Source organism: Oryctolagus cuniculus, chromosome 6 (assembly GCF_964237555.1).
Source record: "Oryctolagus cuniculus chromosome 6, mOryCun1.1, whole genome shotgun sequence".
NCBI classification, from domain to species: domain Eukaryota; kingdom Metazoa; phylum Chordata; class Mammalia; order Lagomorpha; family Leporidae; genus Oryctolagus; species Oryctolagus cuniculus.
Window position 1 is genome coordinate 13,734,190 of NC_091437.1, and position 23,778 is coordinate 13,757,967.

General features: G+C 46.8%; 1 long non-coding RNA gene across 13 annotated transcripts in view; it reads right to left on the reverse strand.

The window, feature by feature from the left end:
• The window catches only part of LOC103347857 (uncharacterized), a 371,873-nt gene that overhangs the window by 23,200 nt on the left and 324,895 nt on the right, over positions 1-23,778 (reverse strand). For 3 of the 13 annotated variants that reach the window (XR_011389665.1, XR_011389666.1, XR_011389662.1), the window contains one exon: positions 2,520-16,478. The exons of the other annotated variants lie outside the window; for them this stretch is intronic. This is a non-coding gene — a long non-coding RNA (uncharacterized lncRNA). Of the gene's footprint in view, positions 1-2,519; positions 16,479-23,778 lie in introns of those variants that run through there. 13 annotated transcript variants of the gene reach the window in all.

A 23,778-nucleotide genomic window follows, 5' to 3' on the forward strand; every position in this document is an offset into this window, starting at 1 on the left:
CCAGCCACTGCACCCTTATGGGAAGTGAACCAGCAGGTGGGAGATCTGTCTGTCTCTCCCTCCCTCTTTAATGCTCTGCCTTTCAAATAAATAAGTCTTTAAAAAGGAATAAAAGACTGCTGACTTGTTAGGAATAAGTAAATGTAAGAGGATATATACCTGTAGACACACACATCCAGAAATATCTCGTAACAGAACTGCCAGCCGGCCTCCCTAACGGGGTTCCCAGATTTCCCCCTCCAGCTGGACACAGCCAGCTAGCACCTCCCGCTGTGACCAGCACCAGGCACGTGAAGTGTGGGTTTTGGGCGCCCCTGAGTTTGTTCAGGGGCAAGCATCAAACTGACGGCAGTTGGAGAAGGTCAACATTACTGCTTCGTTTTATTTTAAATAATGGATGATGTTTCCTGTCTCCGCTTACATTAACTGCTCTCAGGTGTTAGCAAACGGCTCGGTGAGTTGCCTTTCAATGTGTTTCTGTAGAAAGGCTGTGTGGCTCTCTTTGGAATACTAAAAGTAGCATTGACTGTGCAGGACTTTGTGAGAGGAGGTTAATCAAGGGAAAGTGAATATACGTCTTGATGCTCTCGGCGTGTGGAGGAGGAGGGGTATGGATTTGAGTAGACACTCAGGATGTGAGCACCTGTGGAGTCTCAGAATACAACTCCTGTTTACCCACACGTGCCCACGTGGGTGTGGTTGGGGAAAGCACCTAGGAGTCTTCCGCACAAACAGTACCAGCGATGGAGGACGAAGCACAAAGTCTCCTTTCACAACCAGGCCACAGGGAGATACTCCCTAGCAAGTGAAACCCACAGGTGATTTTTCCAGAAGGTAACGTCTCCCAAAGGAATGCTATGTTGTTGGAAGAAACAACAACGGATGGAGGGCCCCAGCTGAAAACAACCTTGATTCTACAGCTGCTTAAAAGATTCATTCCTCACCCACAGCCGCACACAGAAGGTCTCTTCCTTTGGTTTTCAATGTTGATTTAGCTATTTGTTCACTTGAGACAGATAGACAGAGTCAGAGAGAGACACAAAGCTCCCTTCCGCTGGTTCACTCCCAGAATGCCGGCATCAGACCAGGGCCTGGAACTAGAAACTCAGTGCAGGCCTCCCACACAGAAGGCAGGAACTGTAACTTGAGCCATGCCCGCTGCCTCCCAGGATCTGCACTGGCGGACAGCTGGGCTGAGCACTCAGAGCTGGGAATTGAACCGAAGTACTCTGAAAAGGGACATGGGCATCCTAACCACTCGGCTAAATGGGCCCTCATAATGTTGTTTTTACCATAGCTGGTTCTCTGGCACAGCCCCATCTGCACATCCTCACGGGTGCTTCCATGTTTAGGATCTCTGTGTACTTAAAGAAGGTCAGGAGACTTGCATGTGAAATCATTTCCTGGGATGTGCGTTTCCTGAGTGGGGCATTACTCACATTCACACTGAATCAACTCAGGGCCAAGCTCAATCTCAGAAGCACAACTGGCTTTCAAGCAACGGCTGCTGGCATTGGGGAATGTCCTCAGGGCACATGGGTACGACATCCAGTCATTCTTTTTTTTTTTTTTTTTTTTTTTTTTTTTTTTTTTGACAGGCAGAGTGGACAGTGAGAGAGAGAGAGAGACAGAGAGAAAGGTCTTCCTTTGCCGTTGGTTCACCCGCTGATCCGATGGCAGGAGCCAGGTACTTCTCCTGGTCTCCCATGGGGTGCAGGGCCCAAACACCTGGGCCATCCTCCACTGCACTCCCTGGCCACAGCAGAGAGCTGGCCTGGAAGAGGGGCAACCGGGACAGAATCCAGTGCCCCTACCGGGACTAGAACCCGGTGTGCCGGCTCTGCAAGGCAGAGGATTAGCCTAGTGAGCCGTGGCGCTGGCTGGCATCCAGTCATTCTATGGATGACGGCTGTGTCAGGCCTCAGGAGCCTCAGCGCCACTGTGACGGGATAGGGACAGACACAGTCCTCCTCCTGTGTGAATGCAAACTACAGAGTCACAAATAAAAATTAAATTCAAGACTTACACTTTTTTACATTTCCAGAAGACAGCAGCAGGAACCAAAAGGCTTTGTTCCTGGTCTACATTTTGACTGCTTAGGACACAGCAGAATTCCAAAGACTGCAAACCATAATGTGATCATTAAGGTCGAGACGGCACCATCCAGTACTTTCTGTCATCGAGACCTACAGCATCTCAGCATGTGCACAAATACACATGCGGTGCTCAGAGATACAGCGAGCTGGGTGGCTGTGCACAGCCCCCAGCCCCCGAGTCAATACGCCAGCTGTTCCGTGTTATTTACAATGCACTGGCATCACTGCTGACCTAAAGCGCGGAAGAAAATAACAAGCCATATTTTCAGCTTAGTCAAACCCTGCAAGAGGGAGCCCTTTCTGACCAATTACAAGCGTTTGCTGGAAATACATTGGCTGATTTAACAAACTGGCTGGGACAAATGTTTAACATGCTGTCGTAATGATGTTCAAATGCTTTTCTCAGTATTCCTTGATCTGAGATAATGCGTCCCCGCCCAATCACGCTACAAAGCCGCGGCGGAAATAAATAAATAAATACATGTAATGTGATGCGCTCTCACAATAGCAGAGCTGCTGACTGCCCCTGACAGATGGAAAAAAAAAAAAAAAAGTCAATATGATGTCTGAAACAGGCCAGGCTCAGCACTGCAGAATAAATTACATGATTCGCTGAATGCCTGGGCTTCGCTCAGACGTACAAAAAATTGGAAAGATAAAAGCTTGCATTGGCTTCAGATGATATTTACTGCTTGATGGATTCACTAGCAGCCCCGGTACAGCCGTACTGTATTGAATTATTGGCCCCTATTTAGCTGTGTGTCTGTCGGAGCTTGAGTGTCCATTTAAGCATAAGTGAGCTGGAGGCCAGCCAAGGCTCTTGGCGGCTCGGGGTCCAGAGAAGCGGCGAGCTCACGGCCACCAGCTTGACTACCTGGGGAGTTGGAGGACACTGGTGGAGGCGACGCCCCCAGCTCCAGGGGACTTTCTTATCAATATTAATGCCAAAATAAATATTAATGGAGGCTGCCCCGTGCACCATTCCGAACGTGCCTTGTTTTCTTTGTATTTTAACACAAATGGCTGGGAGTGACTGTGTGGTTTCTCTCTCTCTTTCACACTTTCTTCCTTCCTTTGGATCTAAGAAGGAATTTGGGAAAAGACCATTAGTTTTACTGCTGCCCGTTGTCCCAGCGCCACGGTTTCTTTATAGCAAAGGAGGCCAAGGAAATGCTGGCTTTGGGATGCACACGGCTCCCAGTAAAATATAGGATTAGAACAGTCATGTAGAGCTGCAGTTACGCATTCTTTATTGCATGGTGCAGCAGCAGCTCCATGGAGAAGTGGTGTTTCATGTACACTGAGCCTGCTGGAACAGTTGCACTGTTACCTCAGCTACATAAAACGAAGGTGGCGAGGGCAGGCAGTGTGGCAACGCTGTGCTTTCTGGCTCTGTTTTGCTGTGAGCATAAATCTGCTCTGAAAAATAAAGTGGATTCATTAAGTAAAAAACACACCAAGCAGGAGCAAGTGGATTGGGGTGTGGCGGGTGAACAGAGCAGAGCCGAGTGCTGAAGACCGGAGCCCGAGCTGCCCAGGGCTCAACAGCGAACCTGCAGCACGTGAGGTGACCTGGGCGATGCAGCAGCCAACTGCAAGGTCAGGGCCAGCATGATTCCTGGGCTCACCACGGCTTAGGGTAGAGATCAGGGTCCAAGCGAGAGATGTGCGGTGAGAAGTCGCAGGCGTCTGTACCAGGCAGGTGTTTCCATTAGCAGCACAGAGACCACGTGCTCCGGGAACATGCCCATGGGGCGAGCCAGACACTGATGGGCCAGGTCCCCTTTCAGGGGCGTCTCCCCGCCCTGGCCAGAGCACACATGACCCCTGCGGTCAGAGACAGCTACAGATGACACAAGCCTGAGCCTGTCCCCGATTCTCTTTTGCCCCTCCTCCCTAGCCTGTCAAACGGTGCATGATATCACCAGAAAAGCACATCTGGGGGCGTCTGAGTAGTGAAAAGGGGGGCACTGTTGCGTCTTTATGCTTTGTAGGGCACTCTCACGGATTCTCTCTTCACAGTGCAGTGTCAGGGGTCTCGCTGTGCCCATTTCATAGAAAAAGAAAAGGGAGGCAGATCAAGGCCACACTGAGAGGCGGGACTCTGAGCTCCCCCGATGGGGACATCCCTGGGCTGTGGAAGCGGCAGGGGATCCTGTCTCTGGGCCGCCGGAGGAAGCTGTCAACCAGTGCCAGCAGAAGTGTATCCATCACCTGACCCCGACTGGTCACAGGGACCAGGAGCAGCTCTCCAATGCCCCGCCCTCCCTCTCAGCTCGGACTCGCACCTGTGATGGGGTCCCGGGATAGATGAGCTGGGGTAACTCGAGGCCCCAGGGCATGGCATGGAATCCCTCAGCTGGCTTTAGCAGAGTGGGCTGCACAGGAGCCGGTGGATGTAGAGGTGAGGGTGGGAGGGGGCCTGTCCCCTTCCCGCTGGGTGCACTCCCCTCTGTGGCTGTACAAGACATGCAGCAACCATCTATTCCAGTCTGAGTGATCCTTACACTACACACTCCTTGTGTTGTTGTCTCAGAACAACAGGATCCATACAGCAAATGCAAATAATCACTGATGGTAATGGTTGTTGTCACCTGGGTACCCGGCCCACACTGTCTCCCTTGTTTGTACGAAGCACGAGGCACTGAGCTGCTGGTACGGTTCCCAGTTTGGGCAGAGAAGGATCTGAGGTTCCTGGAGGTTAAATCCTTGCCCAGGCCACACATCTGCTAAGTCAGCATGCTCAGCTTCAAAGCCTGGGTTTGCCCACCAGATGCTGCCGTCCCTGGGGCTGGCCCCAGAAGTCTCTGCTAACGATGCATGAGGGTGGGTCATGCATTTTTTAGAAATTTCATGAACAATGATCCATTTTTCCCTGATACTTCTGGCAAGGAGGAAAGCAGAAAGAAATTAAGTGCCAGGACTTGTAACTCATCTATCTTGTAGGAGTCGTCACCTGAGTTAGTGCAGCTTCCAGTGCCTCCTGGTAGTCAAGAATAAGTAATGGGGATATCAGTACTCAGATCATTGAAACAGTGCACAGTGGATGAACCCACAGGCCTCATTTCTGGATGGTCATTATCCCTGTTAACATAACCAATGCCACGGATTTTCTAGCAGGTCTAACCCGGAAAGCACTAGCCAGTGGCTTCATAAATCGAGATCAGGGTGGTGAGGGTGCATGAAGAAGAGCCATCGACACACTTGGGGCAAGGGAACCAAGGGAGGCCGAGTTTGCGAGGGAGGGGCAAGCCTACCTTTTAATGGCAGTTGCCGTGGCATCTGTGCATGGGGGTGGTGCCGGGAGACCCCTTGCTTCCTGGTTAGGATACGTGATTTCGAGCGGTGGCAGAAACATATATAGAATCCCTGGACTTGATGTGGTAAAAGCAGTCTGAAACTCTTTAGTAGCTTGTGTACTGCCCGTCGATACATCTGTCTTATTAATACCAGAGTGTATGGCCTCTTAAATGAGGACAAATTGAACCAATACGTACACTGAGAAGACGAAATACTTTAGACAAAAATAGCCATGATTTTGAACGCTTTCAATGTGAATGCCTTTACATAAAGCAGTGATAAGTGTTTCAGGACAGAGATGTTTCCCCTGATTTGCACATTGTACAATTTATACAAATACTGCAATTTCCCATGGTAGCTGACAAACGTATCCACCTGTTATGTATCAGAATAAAAATGTAAATATCCAAGACATAGCAACAATACTTGCTTTAATTTGTTCTCTTATACCTATCACTCCTAGGAAGTTTTCATCTGTTAGCCCAGAACCTTCAGTTTCCTTTAAGTAGTTGTGTGAAAGTTGACTGAGGCTCCGTCCTCAGTATACATGATTTATGTCAACTAAATACACTCTCACTCACCAACAGTCATTCTAGACAGCGGGGCTCAGCTAAAATCTAGCAGGACTCACAGTCAACAGGAGATGTTTGAATAGGACCCCAGTTAGTGGGTGTGCAAGTCTCTGTGTGACAGTATCTGGGTTTCTAGTTGGGACAAAGAGAGGTCCCAGAGCACCAGAGCAGGGAGGTCACCCACGCCGACACCTCATGCACACAAGCGTGGTTTCAGACCCCAAGGTGCAGAGCAATTACGGTAGCCCTGGGAAGCCTGTGGAATGCTTAGAGTACAATGAAAAGAAGATATTATGGTGTGAATATTTCTGATCTGCACGCAGAACGAAGAGTAGTTAATGGGAGAACGCAACAGCAAGGATAAATGACTAAGGTCGAGATTGAAGTGATTAATAGGAAAGCTCCCTTGAGATCAATCAATACCAGGTCCACCATTCTCCACTATATTTATTAACAACCTGGAAGATGGATGAGGTGAGGAGTAGTTGAATTTGTCGATGACAAAATTGAAAGATTAAGGAAGATAATGAACTAGTGTAGAATAAAATCTGAGAAAGCCATGTAGTAATCTAAGGTACACAAGCCAAAGCTGAAACTTGGAGACTTTGGAGTCTCTGGGGAAAAAGGAAAAACAGCTGCTCTGTGGCATTTTTCAAAGAATCTTTTCTGAATATTCAAGAGCAGCCTAAATTTGAATATGGACTCAGAGAATTGCAATGAGGATGACCTGTTAATAAATAAACACAACCTGCACAAGCACTCAAGTGACACTAGAGGAAATGACCCATCAGTCAGTCACCACCAGGACATCTGGGTCCTAGTGCCCGGTCACCTCCAGTCTTTGAGGACTCTTCCTTGACCCCCACACAACTGACATGGCTAAGGTTTCAACATGTGACTCCCGGCAGGATGCAAACATTATCAATGTATGTATATATTATGTACATAGATGTATATGCACAGTCATCTCTCAGTAGCCACAGAACTCCTTCTAGGGCTCCCTGCACAGATAACAGAACCTGTGGATGCTTACACAAAATAGCATCATGTTTGCATGTACAACACACACATCTTCCTGTATACTTTAAATAATGTCTATTTTAATCATAATATCTAAAAATGTGCTATACAAATAGGTGTGATGAAATATTGCTCAGGGAATAATGACAAAGGAAAAATTCCATAGGTGTGCAACACAGATGTAATTTTTAAAAATATGCTTAGGGGCTAGCATTGTGGTGTAGTGGGTTGGGCCACCACCTTCGACGCCAGCATCCTGTAAGGGCATCAGTTTGAGTCCCAGCTGCTCTACTTCTGAGCCAGTTCCCTGCTAATGGCTTGGGAAAAGCAGCAGAAGATGTCCCAAGTGAGTGGGTCCCTGCACCCACGTTGAAGACCAGGATGAAGCTCCTGGCTTCTGCCTGGCCCAGCCCTGGTCTTTGCAGTTCTTTGGGGGAATAAACCAGAAGATGGAAGATCTATGTCCCTCCTCCTCTCTCTGTAACTGTGCCTTTTAAATAAAATAAATCAATCTTTACATAGGGTATCTTTGATCCATGGTTGATTGAATCTGTGGAGGGCTGCCTTGGTGTAAGTATTATACAGCAGGTGAGCTCCCTTGATTACAGCGAGGTTAGCAGCAAGCTTTCATATACACAGAGAGAGGTCACACACAGCTTGTTCCCTCAGAAAACGTAACTGGGGACTAGCATTACAGTCTCAATCATTACAGTAAGTGAACTTATCAGAATACTAGTGAACCCCAAATGGCAGTTCAGTCCTCATATCCAAGTTCCAGACCTTAAAAGTCCTATGGGCAGCCCTGCTGTGAATGACGGAGGCCTGACAACCATTCCGTTACGGTCCCCAGGTGTGAACTCACGCATCACACTCCGGAAAGTTGTTACGGAACAGAACATGCCACGGTTTACACACACACGATTTACACGCCCAGCTGCCATGGTTCCCGCAGCAGCAGCAGGCCTATCTGCTTTCTCAAGTCCTTCACGCTTGTCAGTGTAGCCCTCCAGACATCGTAGTTCAACCTAGATGCCTCCACAGAAAGCCAGATACTGACCACTGGAGAACACTACCTAGGTCAAGGTCACCACCTAAGCGCCTGTTTAACCTAATCAGCCAGCAAGTATTACTGACCTTGAAATTTCCACCTGTCAAGTGGGAATACTTATTTCAAAAGCCGTTATGAGGATAAAATGAGTATACATGTGTATATGCAAACACTATGTAAATGACAATATCATCTATATTCATATAATTACATTTGTTTATATATAGCTTTGTTAAAGTACTACATGTGACAGTGGAAATTCCTTAGAAAACATGACTTTACTGCACTGCTTTGAGAAAATTTTATCCGAACAACTAAAGGAACTTTTGCCAGGCAAGGAACCCTAAGTAGGAAGTGGGGCTCCCCTGGTAAGAATCCCAACAGTAACATGTTCATGGTGCGACTCCAATGTAAAAGAGACGTCTACAGTTGTGTGCAGAGCACACACAGAGACGTCTGAAATGGGATATGCTAAGGGGAGGAATCTTCCCCAGAAGAATCATTCATACTTAACGAACTAATGAGATCATCCGCCAAAGATAATGAATCCATTAGTTGGAAGAGGAATCAAATTGCAAATCTATATCCTATATTTGTGCTGTTAAGTATAAATATTGAATGAAATATGAATGAAAAATACCTCTTCTTATCACCCATGTGTCCAACTGAATCATTTCCAAAGTAAATAAAAAATCTCACTGAAATTGTTGCTAGTTTTCATGATCTCACAGGGAAGAGAAAGGATTTTCTTCAATAGTCTGTTGGAACTCTGTCATTACGCTGCAGTGAGGTAATTTGCTAAAACAGCTGCCTCTAATGAGTAAACCTTCCCATCTGGCACATCCAATATAGACACAAACAACCTCATCAGTTCAAAAAAAAAAGTCAAGGAGAAGAACTTCAGTTCATGGCTAAAGAAGAAAGGATTGTTTGCACAAGCGTGTCCGAGCTACACACGGGCTGAGGCGTATTTTCAGGGGCTGAGCAATCCTGTTTCTCTGGGTGGGGTCATTCTGTCTGGGCCCAAGCCCAAGGCACACAATTTTGGCCCAATTGTGGTGTTTTTTTTTTTTTTTTTTTTTTTTTTTTTTGCCATTGTGGTGATGTGTTGCCTCTGGATGGACTGCAGAAGAATTCAGTCTATGTTTCTAACAGGAACACTGAACAAGACACACACAAACTAGAAGGAGTGCTGTTTTAGCATGTTAGCTTGAATGTGAAGTGAGTAGACAGATTGCTTTTCCTAACATTGTGTGTCTGTGTGCATTTGCTTCACTTTTATTCTGAAGAATCATTATTAGGTCCTTGGGGGTTGGGGAGCCTTTTTTTCTGCCAAGGGCCATTTGGATATTTCTAACATCCCTCGCAGGCCACACAAAATTGTCAGCTTCAAGATTACTCTGCTACGCATTTATGGAGTTTCGAGTTCTGCCTCCGGTTGCCTTGGCAAGGCCACACCGAATGATTTCCTGGGCCAAATGTGGGACACGGGCTGAACGTTCACCACCTCTGTAAGGATCATGTTCCGCACAGAAATCCCTGATCTCTGCTTGGGGCTTCGACTAGTAGATGTTCAAATAAAGCTCTGATGTCTGATGAACTCACGTAGAACTCTACAGTGCTATCATCTTAACTGCTAAGTATCTGGGGCCAGTTTTTATAAAATAGGAACCATTTTCCCTTTACCATGTCTCCGTCACTATTTGCCTCCAAATATCTGGGCTGAGGTTTTAATGACTCCTTAGACCCTGTTGCTTCACCTTTCACGATAGACATTTTGGCTTAGGTAATCAAGGGTTACTTAATTTTGCTTTGCCATAAAGCTTATTTATGCAATCTCAGTATTAAAAATCCAATCACTGTGATTTCTCAAACTCCAACACTGTATGCCTCCTAGGTTACAATAAAATCTAAATATGTAAAAATGTGTTGTAGATTTAGGGTAGAATTAGGTTTTGTAGCGCTGGTCTTACTGAAATGCTGACTCAGCAAAGGTTAAATACATGTTCATTGTAACGAAAGTCAGCGAGATGTGCAGGTGTCAAGAACTCTCAGTCCAAGTGCTGGCCCTCTGCTTCACTGATCAGTAAGAGGTGATAGACGCACGGTCTTGGCATGCCTGAGCCTCATGCCAAAAGGTTATCCAGCCCTTTTGGGGAAGAGAGTAACAAAAGCTTTCCTTTTCTCTCTGATGGGGCATACTGTAAAATTAACATACATGGTGTCAAGGTTATGGCAAGGCATCATTGTCTAGAAGAGAAAACTATTTCCCACCCTCCAATGCCTCGCACAGACCACGAGAATACATTATTGAAAAGCAAATTTCTTTGTCACTGTCACTCGTGGTGAATTAGCACAAAATTCTGCAGGAGGAAGTCAACAGATCCCTACAGCTCAGTCTGAAAACAAAGAACACATTTTATTTATTCATAAAACAAAAATAGCTCCCCTTATCTAGCATTAATGTAATCCAAGGAAATGCAAACAAAACATTTGTTCAGAAACTACCATGGGCATAGCCTTGTGTGCAGTATCAAGGAGCTATGAGGATAGGGAAGAAAGGATACCTGTGTCCCCAGCATCAGGTCTTTAACTCAGTGATTCTTGGACTCTTAACTGATCCCCTGAGCCTGCAACAGACCCTCAGATCTATACTTTTACCAAGAACCACCACTCCCACTGCTTCAAGTGATTCTAAACTATACAGTTAGTACAGAATGATGGCTGTGTCTGAAGAAGATGGGAAAAGCTAAAATAACACAAGCCATATGCCTCATCGTCTGACTCTTCTGCTAAGTCCAACCTTAGATGCCAATCTAATGGTAGAGGCAAACCCCAGCCCTGGCCTTGGAAGGCTGTGTGCACTTTGGGGCTAGACTCTGGTATCGGGTTGTGAATATTCCCCCAACAGAAGAGAATTAAAATGGCATTCCCCTCCTCTAAGGAGAACAGAGGGAAGGAACCAAAAAGGAAATAAATATTTGTTGAGTAAACTTAAAAAGAATAGAATTAAATGAAAGAATGTGAGCTGTAAGGATCAGATTGTGGAAAAACAGTGGACAGAAAACCAGCGTCCGAACTCACGTTTCGATAGCGGTGATGAACCCAGTGGGAAACCGAGCTCGGTTACCTGATTGAAAACACCGAACCATGGATGTGGATCCCGTTTCCCCCTAAGTATTAAATGCAAATCCAAATAGTCCGCCAAAGGTAAACTGTTTTTAACTAGATCCACATGCTCTCTACTCTGCTCCTTAGTAACTAATAATGCGCTGTATTTCATGAGCATTCGGCATAGCGCTGGAGCTCTGTGCAGACAGACCTCCAGAATATGACAAGGGAAAGCCCCTAGGATTATCCAGTCTTTGTGAAAAGTAGGGTGAATGAAGAGGCCCACATGGAGCTCACGTCATGACCGCAGAGTATTAATCAGGAAAAGCTTGCGAGATTTTAAGGGCTGTTGCGGTAGCCACCTTTAAAGGCGTGGGGTGCGAGACTACAGGTATTCTGGGGAATCCCTGCGGGAATCCTATCACCTTGCCTCCATCCTAGTGGGCGTCCCTGGTGCAGGCCGCTGCCACTCACTGCCACAGGCTGGGTGACTCCTACAGCACACATCGGTTTCCAAGAGTTCTGAATCCTCCAAGTCCAAGGTCAAGGCACAGACACATTGGGTTCTGGTGAGGGCACTCTTCCTGGCCTGTCAATAGCGGCCTCCTCACTACGTCCTCACCTGGCCCTTCCTTTGTGTTAGCGCAGAGAGAACGAGCAAGCTGCGACGTCTCTACCTCCCCAGATAACAACACCCGTCCTACAGACCAGGGACCCAGCCTTACGATCTCATTTAACCTGAATCACCTCCAAATGTAGTCACAGTGAGAGTCACAACTGAAACATGCAATCTGGAGAGAACATAGGACAGAGCCACACAGCCCACAGGCCACCCAGGCAGGAGGTTCCAGAACCAGGCACTTGTTTCTCTCAGTGGATGGGGGCCACAGCCACAGAGCGGGCAGATACAGAATTCGTGGACTGGCACACAGACTCACTTCTGGCCCTGTTACCTATCACTCACCCGTTCTCAGCAGCACCATGCCTACAACCTCACGTGGACTTGAAAAATCCCAAGAGGTGTCTGGTGTTCCTGAGGACACCGGTAATGACACACACAGCCTTCAGCCAAGACCAGAGCCAACTGCAAAGTGTGGATACGATGAAAACCCTCTCCCAAGCATCCAACTTCTGTGTTAGACGGCGGAGGGGCAAGGTGGCTGGAGATCCCATCAGACTCAGGCTCTCGTGAAAACGTGCCCTCGAGCACCCTAACATACAAGAGGATATCAGGAAGTTCACGCAAGATGCTAATTTTCCTTGCCTATTACTTTTCCACAAATTTCTGAAGCCTTTCTGTGCACATGAAGCAAGTGTGGGAGGCGTTCCCATAACATCGGCAGGAATCCACCTGCCTAGTACACACAGGATATACACTCCAGTCAGGGCTCACAGAGGACATCTAATGAAGACCGACTCGGTCTCCAAGAGGCCTTTGCCATGGAAAGTATTGGGGGTCAGGCTAGACTTCCTGGACTGCCCTGCACGGAGGCTCCCCAGGAGGGGCCATGCTACACATTGATCCGACCCCCAGTTCTGAGGCCAAGTCGTCTGAATTTGAATCCAGGGTCTACTCCCTTGCTGGCTGTAGAAGCACAGGCAAGTTTCCTAACCGTCTATGCTTTATTTTCCTCATTTGTAAAATAGCCATAATCACACTAGCTAATCAAATTGATTGTGAGGATTAAATGAACCAGACTATACACATAATCCCCTTTGCAAAATTCGCCAACCAAAATAGCTGAAAACATAAATGATTTTTTTGCTCTTTTAGAGACAACTGACAAACTTATCTGGCAGCAAAGCCTAACTTGAACCGAAATTAGGCTGTGTATAATCCTTATTTATCCTACTGAGTTTTCATACTCATATTTTTGCTACAGAAACATGAAAATGTATTTGATTATAGAGTGCTGCCTCAGACTCAGCTTGGGGTGTAAGTTTCTATTCGTGTATATAAACCTTTCTTAAATAGCCAAGTGCAAAATGGCTCCAAGGGTTGAAGATAAGAGATTATGGATTTAGAACAGCAACTAGCACTTAGCAAGTCTATTTAAGTGTTAGCGTTTGAAAGACTGCCCTGTGACTAAGTGTTCCACATGCACACAGCAAGAGCGGTGACCCCATTTGCTCCACAGACTTGAAGTTAAACTACAAAATCATGAGATACAGAGAGAGAATGAGGCCGATGAGAATGAGAGATGGTTTAAGTATAGTCACTTCTAAATTGATCTTTGCACCTTAAGTAATCAAAATGTGGATAAAACAATGGTTTCTACTGGAGAGGCACTGACCCCAGGACACGAGAAACAAGCACGCTGAGGCCTGGGATTGCCACATCCTTCTGAGAGTTTCCAAGGAGGGAAGGGAGACACAGAGCACTGCAGAATCCTTCAGTTCTGGGTGCAGACTTGAGAGGCCAGATGCACGCATGGTCAGAGCGTTCAAGACGACGTGACGACGACTTGAGACGCACACAGGTACATCTTCACACCTTAGCAGAGCAGCCTGGAGTGTGCAGCAGAGCACGGTCTGCTCATGCAGATGAAGCAGCTCCAGGTGGGGGAGACGACTGCAGAGAGCTGGTTTCCTGCGCCCAGGCACTCCCCAGAGCTCATTCAGTGATGGTGTCTGACCCACGAGCCGTAAGGGGTCAGGGGAGGTGTATGGTCCACCACACAGAGCATAGAAAAGGATCTCTCTTCAGCAGTGAGCAGTGAAGAATTATAAACCCACAGTTAAACAACGCTCTGCTCCTGTCCAAAATAGTTTAAACGTTAAAAAAAAAAAGAAGCCCCAAGGATTTCCAAGTAACTTACGTGAATCCTAGAACAAAGCTTCCAGACTGTGTATGGCAATATCAAACAGCCAGTAGCCAACAAGGTGACAATCACAAAGTCTGGCATCCAACCGAAAATTATCAGGCATACAAGAGCCGGGAACACATGCTCTGTCAGCATTTTCAGGGGTGAGTGTTGAGTACAGCAGTGAATATACGGTTTGGGACACCAGTGTCCCATGTCAGAGTGCCTGGGTTCAAGTCCCAGCTCCACTTTCAATCTAGCTTCTGCTAACATGCATCCTGGGACATAGCAGGTGTTGGCTCACACAGAAGACCCACATTTAATATTTTAATAACAGACCCATTACTGACTCCTAGAGATAAAGACTACAATGTATGAGATGAAAATACACTGAATGGAATTAATTTCAGATTAAACACTGAATAAGAAAAGATTAGTGAACCCGAAAAACCAGCAACAGAAACTATCCAAGGCAGAGAGATGATAGGGTATTTTAAAAATAAATAAACTGAGTATCAGAAAGCTGTGGGACAACTTCAAGAGACCTAATTGCATGTAAATGGAGTCTCAAAGGAAGGAATGGGAAGGGTGAGATTAAAAAAAAAAAAAGGTTGAACACATAATAGCTGAACATTTTACAAATTCAAGGAAAACCTTAAACCCATTGACCTGAGAAACTCAACAACCCACTATCACCATCAACATGAATCAAACAATATCAAAGCAGGCCGGCGCCGCGGCTCACTAGGCTAATCCTCTGCCTGCGGGGCCGGCACCCCAGGTTCTAGTCCCGGTCGGGGTGCCGGATTTTGTCCCAGTTGCTCCTCTTCCAGGCCAGCTCTCTGCTGTGGCCAGGGAGTGCAGTGGAGGATGGCCCAAGTGCTTGGGCCCTGCACCCGCATGGGAGACCAGGAGGAAGCACCTGGCTCCTGGCTTCGGATCAGCGCAGCGCGCTGGCCATAGCAGCAGCCATTTGGGGGGTGAACCAACAGAAGAAAGACCTTTCTCTCTGTCTCTCTCTCTCACTGTCTAACTCTGCCTGTCAAAAAAAAAAAAAATACCAAAGCAAATCAAAAGCGTAAGAAAGTATCTTCAAGGACAGCAAGAAAGAAAAGGCATGTTAGAGAAAGGACAGATAAGGGTGACAGCAGAGTTCTCAGCAGATGAAATCCAAGTGAGAAAATGGCAGAGCAACATCTCTAAAGTACTTGGCAGGAGAAAGGGCAGGGACAGCACATTGTCAAACTAGAATTCCCCACGCAGCCAGAATAAATTTCATGAGGTTGAAATAGAGGTCAAGTACAGACTTTTTCAGATTAAATTTATTTGAAAGTCTTCATCACCAATAAACCTGTATTCCAAGAAATAGTAAAAGAATCCTTTTAATCAGAAGAAAAATAATGCCAGATGGAATTGTAGCTCTACACAAATGAAGAGCCCTGGAAATGGATAACGACATATTTTTTTCCTTATCTTTTCCATTTATGTAGCTGGTATTTGTTTTAACCAAAGTTAAAATAATGTACTGTGTGGTTTTAACATCCATAAAAATAAAACATACGATAAGAATAGCACAAGAGCTGGGATAAGAGAAATCGTAGTCTGCTGTTGCATGCAAGTTTTAACCACAATGTGAATGAATCTCAAGATAATTGGTTGAGTGAAAGAAGCAACACAAAAAAGGATACATACTGTATGGCTCTGTTTACATTCCACTAGCTAGTGTGCAGACAGGAGGACATAAAGCAGATTCACAGTTGCATGAGGCGGAACAGAGTAGAGTTCAAGGAGGAGTTACAAAGGGCCCAAGGAAACAACACCTGGAGGTGACGGGCATGTTCACTGTTGTGTGGTAGTGTTGCATGTGTCCACGAGTGTTGTAACTCCTAAGTGTACACTTTCATGTGTGTAACTCACCGTGTGTCAAATATACCACAATAACAATGTGCTAAATATAGACACATAACAAAGTGAACTCAGCCAAGGTCAGATAATTTTGTAATTTCCTATGCTGTTTTTCAATGTGAGCCACTCCAGCTTTTGCTCACGTTCAAATAGTCCAGTGTTTGCTTGCAGAGATTTATGGTTTTACCCTTCTCTGTAATTAGACTCTTATCTCATGTGGCTCTTCTAAATACGTCCAAAGGCTGTAGACTTGATGATGGGCACAGCCAAGACTGAGGCTAAACACATCAAGTGCCACCAGGGATCCGTGTCAGCTGCGCATTCTTTCGCTGTTATTTTAGGTAAATGAAAGCAATGTGAGCGTGGCAGTGTCTCCAGCTCCAAGTGTGCCTCTCTGTTGTGCATGAGGAACCTTCATCCAGGCCAAACACTGAAGTGGGAAATGGCTCCCAAAGGTGTTTTCACTCATAAGACGGCAAAGCAGATATATTTCCATGCTTGTTAAATATTAGCTCCTGGGCATGCTGCCATAATTTTAAGACAGCTGAGAAAAGATTTCTTAAAGTGTGGTCCACAGCCTCCTAGAAATCTTTCAAGGTCTTCTGGATGGCTCATAAAGTCACTGAAAGGACAAATCAGAGCAAACGGTAGGCACACAAGTGTTTCTCTCAACGTCAGACTGAGATCTACTTTCAAAGTCAAGAAAATTATCATTGCTTTTCTCCTGTAGGGTTAATGTAATTCAAAACCCAAACTGGATATAAAAGACCCTGGTGAACTGGAGTAGTCACTTCTGCACTTTTTCCTCAGTATATCCTGCAAAGCAGTTGCTCCACAAGTACCCAGGGAAGTTATTAAAAACTTCAAATACAGATTTCTTCTCCCAACCCCAAAATTACAGCATTAGATTCTCTAAGGATGAGGCCAGGAACCCACATTTTAACTAATCCAGTGGTGTTTATCATGTATACTGAGATCTGAATGCTACAACTTGTCCCTTGTGCGTCCAGCCTTACCTGAATAGTGGAAATGTTTCATGAAAATGAACGCTTACTACTGTGTTGTTTGCCTGTGGATGCATGTGTTCATCTGTAGCTGTGGTCACCTGAGCTACAAGCAGAAATGTCAGGACACATTCAAAGATGACCAAGAACCAAAATACTTCCGGGAACGGATTCAAAGAGTAAACAAGGAAGCGTTCAGGTGAGCGTTCTACCAGTTTTGAAGAACAAAGGTATTGTTTGTAGATGGCAGTAAAAAATTCATTTCTAGTGGCTAAAAGTATTTACCCCTGAAGGCCTTATAATGGATAAATGTAATTCTTACACACCTAGAGCCCCCATTGACACAACTGGTTTTAGAACGTAGTTTTTGTGGATGTGAAAAATCCAAGAACAGAGTTGTACCAGAATATTCAGAAAAGTTCCTGAAGATTATTGAGCCTTTATGGACCAAACATTGTGAGCATTAAAGAGGTAGAGAGGTGACACGAAGACAGGGACCAAGATCAAAGAGCCTGGCTACATTGGCCAACACTCTAGAAGTTATTTACGTTTTTATACCTACGATGTCTTTTTGCCAACAATAAAACTATCACTGTGGTAACATAACAACACCTACTTAGTTAGCTTTAGGTTAATAGCTATAGTTAGACACAAACTTTAGGCACCTTGGGCTGAACAAGAGGCGATAAAGATTCTACAACCAGACAAAGCAATGTCTAAGACAACTCAGTTAAAATATAATGCTTTGTGGTGGGCATTTGGTCTAGCGGTGAAGATGTTGGTTAGGATCTTGTCCCATGTTGGAATGCCTGGGTTTGATCCCTGGTTCCAGATCCTGATTCTAGTTTCTAGCCAATGTGGATGCTGGGAGGCATCAGGAGATGGCTGAGGCAGTTGGACCCCTGCTGCCTATGTGGGAGACCCAAGTGGAGTGCACGACTCCCAGCCTTGGCTATGCAGCTATTGTAGGCATTTGGGAGTGAACCAGTTGGTGGGAGCTGTTTCTCTCTCTGCCCACCCACTTCTGAAATACCTCAACAAAAACATATGCACGCCTAGACACACACAATTATAAAGGGAGCACATCTCAGCATCCAGGGGTAGCAGACAGGTTTCAGTGATTTCCACCCAGCACTCTCCATCCACTGACTCACTACTCTACAGCCAGCATGGGGAGGAGTACTGGTGAGTTTGAAGGGCTTACCCATGGACTTGGGAACTTGGACTCTGTCCACTTCAAGTCCCAAGGTGGGAGGGGCTCGAGCTTCAGATCCTCATTTGGAAACTTCCACTGCTCCTGCCTTACTGAGTCACGTCTACACAGAATGGGGAGCCACCATTGTTGGGAGTGCAAGGCCCAGCCTGTGGGTTGACAATGGCCAGCTGTGTGCATGTGACAGTACCAAGTGCTTCATCTGCATGTTTATGTCACGTACGTTCCCATAATTTTATAAGGTCATAGGAAGAAGCCAAGGAGTAGATATAAGATCATGCAAACAGGAGTGAATGGCCTGTGAGGCCTCCACATCAGTCTGGGCCCTTGGTTTGCATGCCATGTGCCCCAGCTCTGGGTTATGACAGCGTGTGTGAAGGGATGTCACATTCACCACCTCCTCCCACATCCAAATCCTCCCACCTACCTCAGATACCACTGCCCTGCAGTCATGCCGCCTTACCCAGTCAGACTCACTGTCTGCTCCTGCTTCGTTCCTAACATCAAGGGCCTTTACTGAGCTTGGGGAAACAGCCAGCATTGTGCTGCAGTGGGTTAAGCTACTGCCTGCAACACTGACATCCCGTATGAGCGCCGGTTATAGTACCGACTGCTCCACTTTTGTTCTAGCTCCCTGCTAACGGGTCTGGGAAGGCAGTAGATGACGGCTGAATGATCTGGGCCCCTGACACCCACGTGGGACACCTGGATGCAGTTATAGGCTCCTGACTTTGGCCTGACTCAGCACCAGCCATTGCCACCATTTGCAGAATGAACCAGAGAATGGACAGTTTCTCTCTGTGTCTCTCTAACTCTGCCTTTCAAATAAATAATCCTTAAGAAAAGGTTGTTGAAAATATGTATTTTGAAAAACTATGTATAGATTTCAAATTTTTTTGTACGAGAATAAACTCACCATTTAATTCTTTATTTATAAATTTGATGAGACACAAAGAGGAGAGAGCCCCCTTCTACTGGTTTACTCCCCAGATGCCTGCAATGGCCAGGGAGGGGCCAAAGTCAAGAGCGTGTTTTACAGCACGTGGACATTTCATGATTAAGGTGTCACCTCCTGGGTTAATCCGTCCAAGACAAACTCTGTATCTGATCATCTTTGCACTTTCCATAGCACAAAGTTCACTTTTCATTTTTCCCAGAACCAGCAATGCATGTTTTGTTGATTGAATTTAGAGCCAGAAAAACTGGTCATGGAATTTTCAGAGTAAATACAGCTAAACAGATAAAGTTGTGTGTATGTAGTGTGGTTTTTAAGAGTCATTAAAATACCTCCTCAAAGTGGTCATTATGGTTACTCAATTTCAGCAGAGATCTACCTAGACAAGAAGCCAAGGGAATGCTATCTGATGCTGTTGGTGTAATCGAAATGTGTTTGTTGCTTTTAACATGTTTGTTTGTAAGGCACAGCAACAGACAAAGAGGAAGAAACTAACAGACTTATCCTCTGGTTCACTCCCCACATGGCTACAGGAATCAGGCCAGGACCAGACCAAATCAGGAGCCACGAACTCAATCCGGGTCTCCCACATAGGTGGCAGGGGCCCAGGGACTTGGCCATCCTCTGCTGCCTTCCCAGGTGCATTAGTAGGAAAGTGGACTGGAAGCTGAGTAGCTGGACTCAAACTGGCACTGGGATATGGGATGTCGGCATCCCATGCAGCAGCCCGGCAGGTGCACCACTACACTAGCCCCTTCAAGGTGAATGGACAGCACAGTCCAAGAGCTTCGCTTCCTCCATCCTGCGTGTTCGGAACAGCTGCACACGGAAGCTTCAATGCCATTTTACAATCCATGCCATTTTTTGCACCTCTTTCATTCTGACTCGTGGCTGGGAAGTTTTTGATGGCATCACTTAAGTTTAGATAAAGGGCCTCAACTGATGTTTAATCTCCACAGGATCAGAGATCTACTCCAAAGCCTACTGCCATACACATTCCGGTGAGAGGAATGCAGAATTCAACATCTGTCGCTAAACAGATAATCAGCCAAAGAGATGCAATGATTTTGAACATGTGATGACAATCTATCTATTTAGGGAAACATTCTGAATCATGCCATTACTGTGATCAATTTTATAGTGGTAAAATCTTTTGATCTCTGTCTTGAAAATTAGATAAAGACTTAGACTTAGTCACATCCATATGCATCCTGATACAATAGTCAAGTGGTTTTTATTCCATAGCAATCTGCATCTCGAATGTATGCTTAAGTGTGTAAGTATACATCTCTGCCCTGTATATAATGGAGCTCAGAAAATTCATTATTCATTTTCTCAAATACAAACATCAGTCAGACAATTTGCAGGTTGGGAGTGAGCAGTTAGGAGCAGTTAACAATATCTTGGTGTGTAATTTCAAAATCAGATAACTGATAGAACCTAGGGAGCAACTCTATAGGCCAATACATTTTCTCAAGCTATAATAATGTCCTTGGGCCCCTGCACCCATGTGGGAGACCCGGAGGAAGCTCCTGGCTCCTGGCTTCAGATCAGTGCAGCTCCAGCTGTTGTTGCCATCTAGGGATGCCAACCCAGTGGATGGAAGGTCTCTCTCTCTCTCTCTGCTTCTGCCTCTCTGTAGCTCCACCTTTCAAATAAATAAATCTTTTTTAAAAATCTATTTTATACTTCTTACATATCTCATTTGCATACTGCTTGCGTTTTTTCTACGTTGGGAGCCTTTGATCTCTGGGTACAGCTAATTGAGTCAAAGTTCAAGGAGAAACACTTCTCTCCGTGGGGGTCCCTCAGCGCTGCAGAGAGACCTGTTCTGCCCTCTTGCTGTTGGAATTGGTTTCCCACTTTTGCTGGTCCCTCTCACAAGAGAGTGGCTGCAAAACACACTTCTGGTCCCTTCCTACTGGAGATCAAATTTGGATCTCTATGCTCTGCAAAGAACACATCTTATCTTGAAAGCTTCATGCATACGGTCTCCCCTCCCAAGTGCCCTTTCTTCTCTTTAATGACCAGTGGCCTCGCTGAGTGGACACTGCCACTTTGCAGGGCGACTGCATTCAGATGTGGCCCTAGGGGGACCACGACAGGCCCTGGGAGATGAGAGCGTCTGGCGTGACTCGGGAAGTCTGTGAACTTTGCTTTTCCTCCTCCATCACTCGATGACCTTTCTTCTCTCAGTGACAGAAATTCCAACGTGCAAACCACTGGCTCACATTTAAGGCCCGGGGTTTGGGGTACAGAGGGATCCTGGGATTAACTGGATGCAGGTGCAACCAAACCAGGGCTCAGTAACCAGCCTCAGGGCTCCCTCTCTGATGGGCAGTGTGCGAAGCCCATGCCGCTGGCTCTGCAAACCCCACAGAAAGGTACAGGAGAATCGCTCCACCAGCATCATCTCCCTCTGCTCAGGCCACAGGCACGCCCGAAGTGCTCTCTTTGTCCAGATGCTGGAGCACAGATCAGGTGCTCCCCAGACAGCAGCACCCTAGTGATGACGCAGGAATGGGAGTCTGGAACCATGCTGCCTGGGATCAGGTCTCGGGCCCGCCACGTACTGCCTGTGTGGCATTAAATGAGTGCGCCAGTCTGTGACTCCACCTCCTCCTCGGGCACATGCGGGCCAACATGAATTGCACCTGTCTCTCCGGGCTGTCGTGCTGAACGAGGCTGACAACTCTGAGGAGCAGGGGCCTGGGAGGGGGAGGAGCAGCCATCAGGGACTGACAGCCCCACTGAGAGCACATGGAGTGGAGGAGGACTCTCTTCAAAGGAATTCGAGGATCAAAGCAGAAAACCACAACAAGGAAAACCCACAAGAATTAGCAGGCAATTGTTTGAGCTACACAACCCTGTTCTGCTCGGCTCTGTTCCCTCATGGGCTACCCCATACTGGCTGCTGGCAGCATCAAGTCTCACCTGCCTTAAGGAAATCATGCATGCCCTGCCTAGTGTCTGCAACGGATCATGCCCTTGGGTTCATGTACTGGGGTGGGGGTGGGGCCCTGGTCCCTGGGTTGGGGGAGCCGAGGAGCCGGCAGCTCCCCGAGGTGGGCTGTGCACAAGGTAGCTAAGCCCCAGGAGCTGCACCTTCATGAATGGCTGGGTGCTGTCACAATACAAGGCCACTCAACTCCCTGTGCCTTCCACACAGTGTGGCTGCCTTCCTTCCCTTTTCCCTACCAGACTGTGACACGACCAGGGGCCCCTCACCAGGATGCCAGCACCATGCTGGATGGACCTTGAGCAACCAGAATCCTGAGCCTAATAATCTCTTTCCTTTATGAAGTCCCCATCCTCAGGTATTTCATTACAGCAACACAACCCAGGCTAAGACGGTGACATCAACGTGCATGCCACTCGTCTGCTTTTCAGAAGAGAGCATGTGGGGGCTGGTGCTATGGCGCAGTGACCTGAGCCGCCATCTGTGGCACAGGCATCCCATATGGACACTGGTTGGAGTCCCAGCTGCTCCTCTTCCCATCCAGCTCTCTGCTGTGGCCTGGGAAAGCAGTAGAAGATGGCCCAAGTCCTTGAGCCCCTGCACCCACATGGGAGACCCGGAAGAAGCTCCTGCTCTTGGTTTTAGATCGACCCAGCTCTGACCATTGTGGCCACTTGGGGAGTGAACCAGAAGATGGAAGACATTTATCTCTGTCTCTCCCTGTCTCTATAATTCTGCCTCTCAAGTAAATAAAATTAAAAAAAAAAGAAAAATGAAGGAAGCATTGTGGCATGCTACAGTTGTAGCTGAATCTCCAAATACATAGTTTGTCAGTCTTCTTGATAGCTATACAACTGAAGGAACACTTTTTTTGTTTTTTTTTTGTTTTTTTGTTTTTTTTTTTTTGACAGGCAGAGTGGACAGTGAGAAAGAGAGAGACAGAGAAAGGTCTTCCTTTGCCGTTGGTTCACCCTCCAATGGCTGCTGCAGCTGGCGCATAGCGCTGATCCGAAGCCAGGAGCCAGGTGCTTCCTCCTGGTCTCCCATGCGGGTGCAGGGCCCAAGCACTTGGGCCATCCTCCACTGCACTCCCTGGCCACAGCAGAGAGCTGGCCTGGAAGAGGGGCAACCGGGACAGAATCCGGCGCCCCCACCGAGACTAGAACCCGGTGTGCCGGTACCGCAGGCGGAGGATTAGCCTACTGAGCTGCGGTGCTGGCTGAAGGAACACTGTTAAACACAACTATGTGTCAGGGTGCAAAGCAACTGACAGTGGGCATATCTTTTTTTAAAAAATATTGTTTATTGGGGGCCAGCACTGTGGCTCACTTGGTTCATCCTCTGCCTGTAGTGCCGGCATCCCATATGGGCGCCAGGTTCTAGTCCCATTTGCTCCTCTTCCAGTCCAGCTCTCTGCTGTGGTCCGGGAGGGCAGTGGAGGATGGCCCAAGTGCTTGGGCTCCTACACCTGCATGGGAGACCAGGAAGAAGCACCTGGAACCTGGCTTCGGATCAGCGCAGTTCCGACTGTGGCAGCCATTTGGGGAATGAACCAACGGAAGGAAGTCCTTTCTCTCGTCTTTCTCTCTGTCTGTAACTCTGCCTGTCCAAAAAAATATTGTTTATTTATTTGCAAGGCAGAATTACAGAGAGAGAGGGAGAGGGAGCGATAAAGAGAGAGAGGTCTTCTATCCACTGGTTCACTCCTGAAATGGCCTCAACAGCCAGCATTGGGCCAGGCCAAACCTAGGAGCCAGTAGCTTCATCTAGGTCTCCCATCTGGGGTCACAG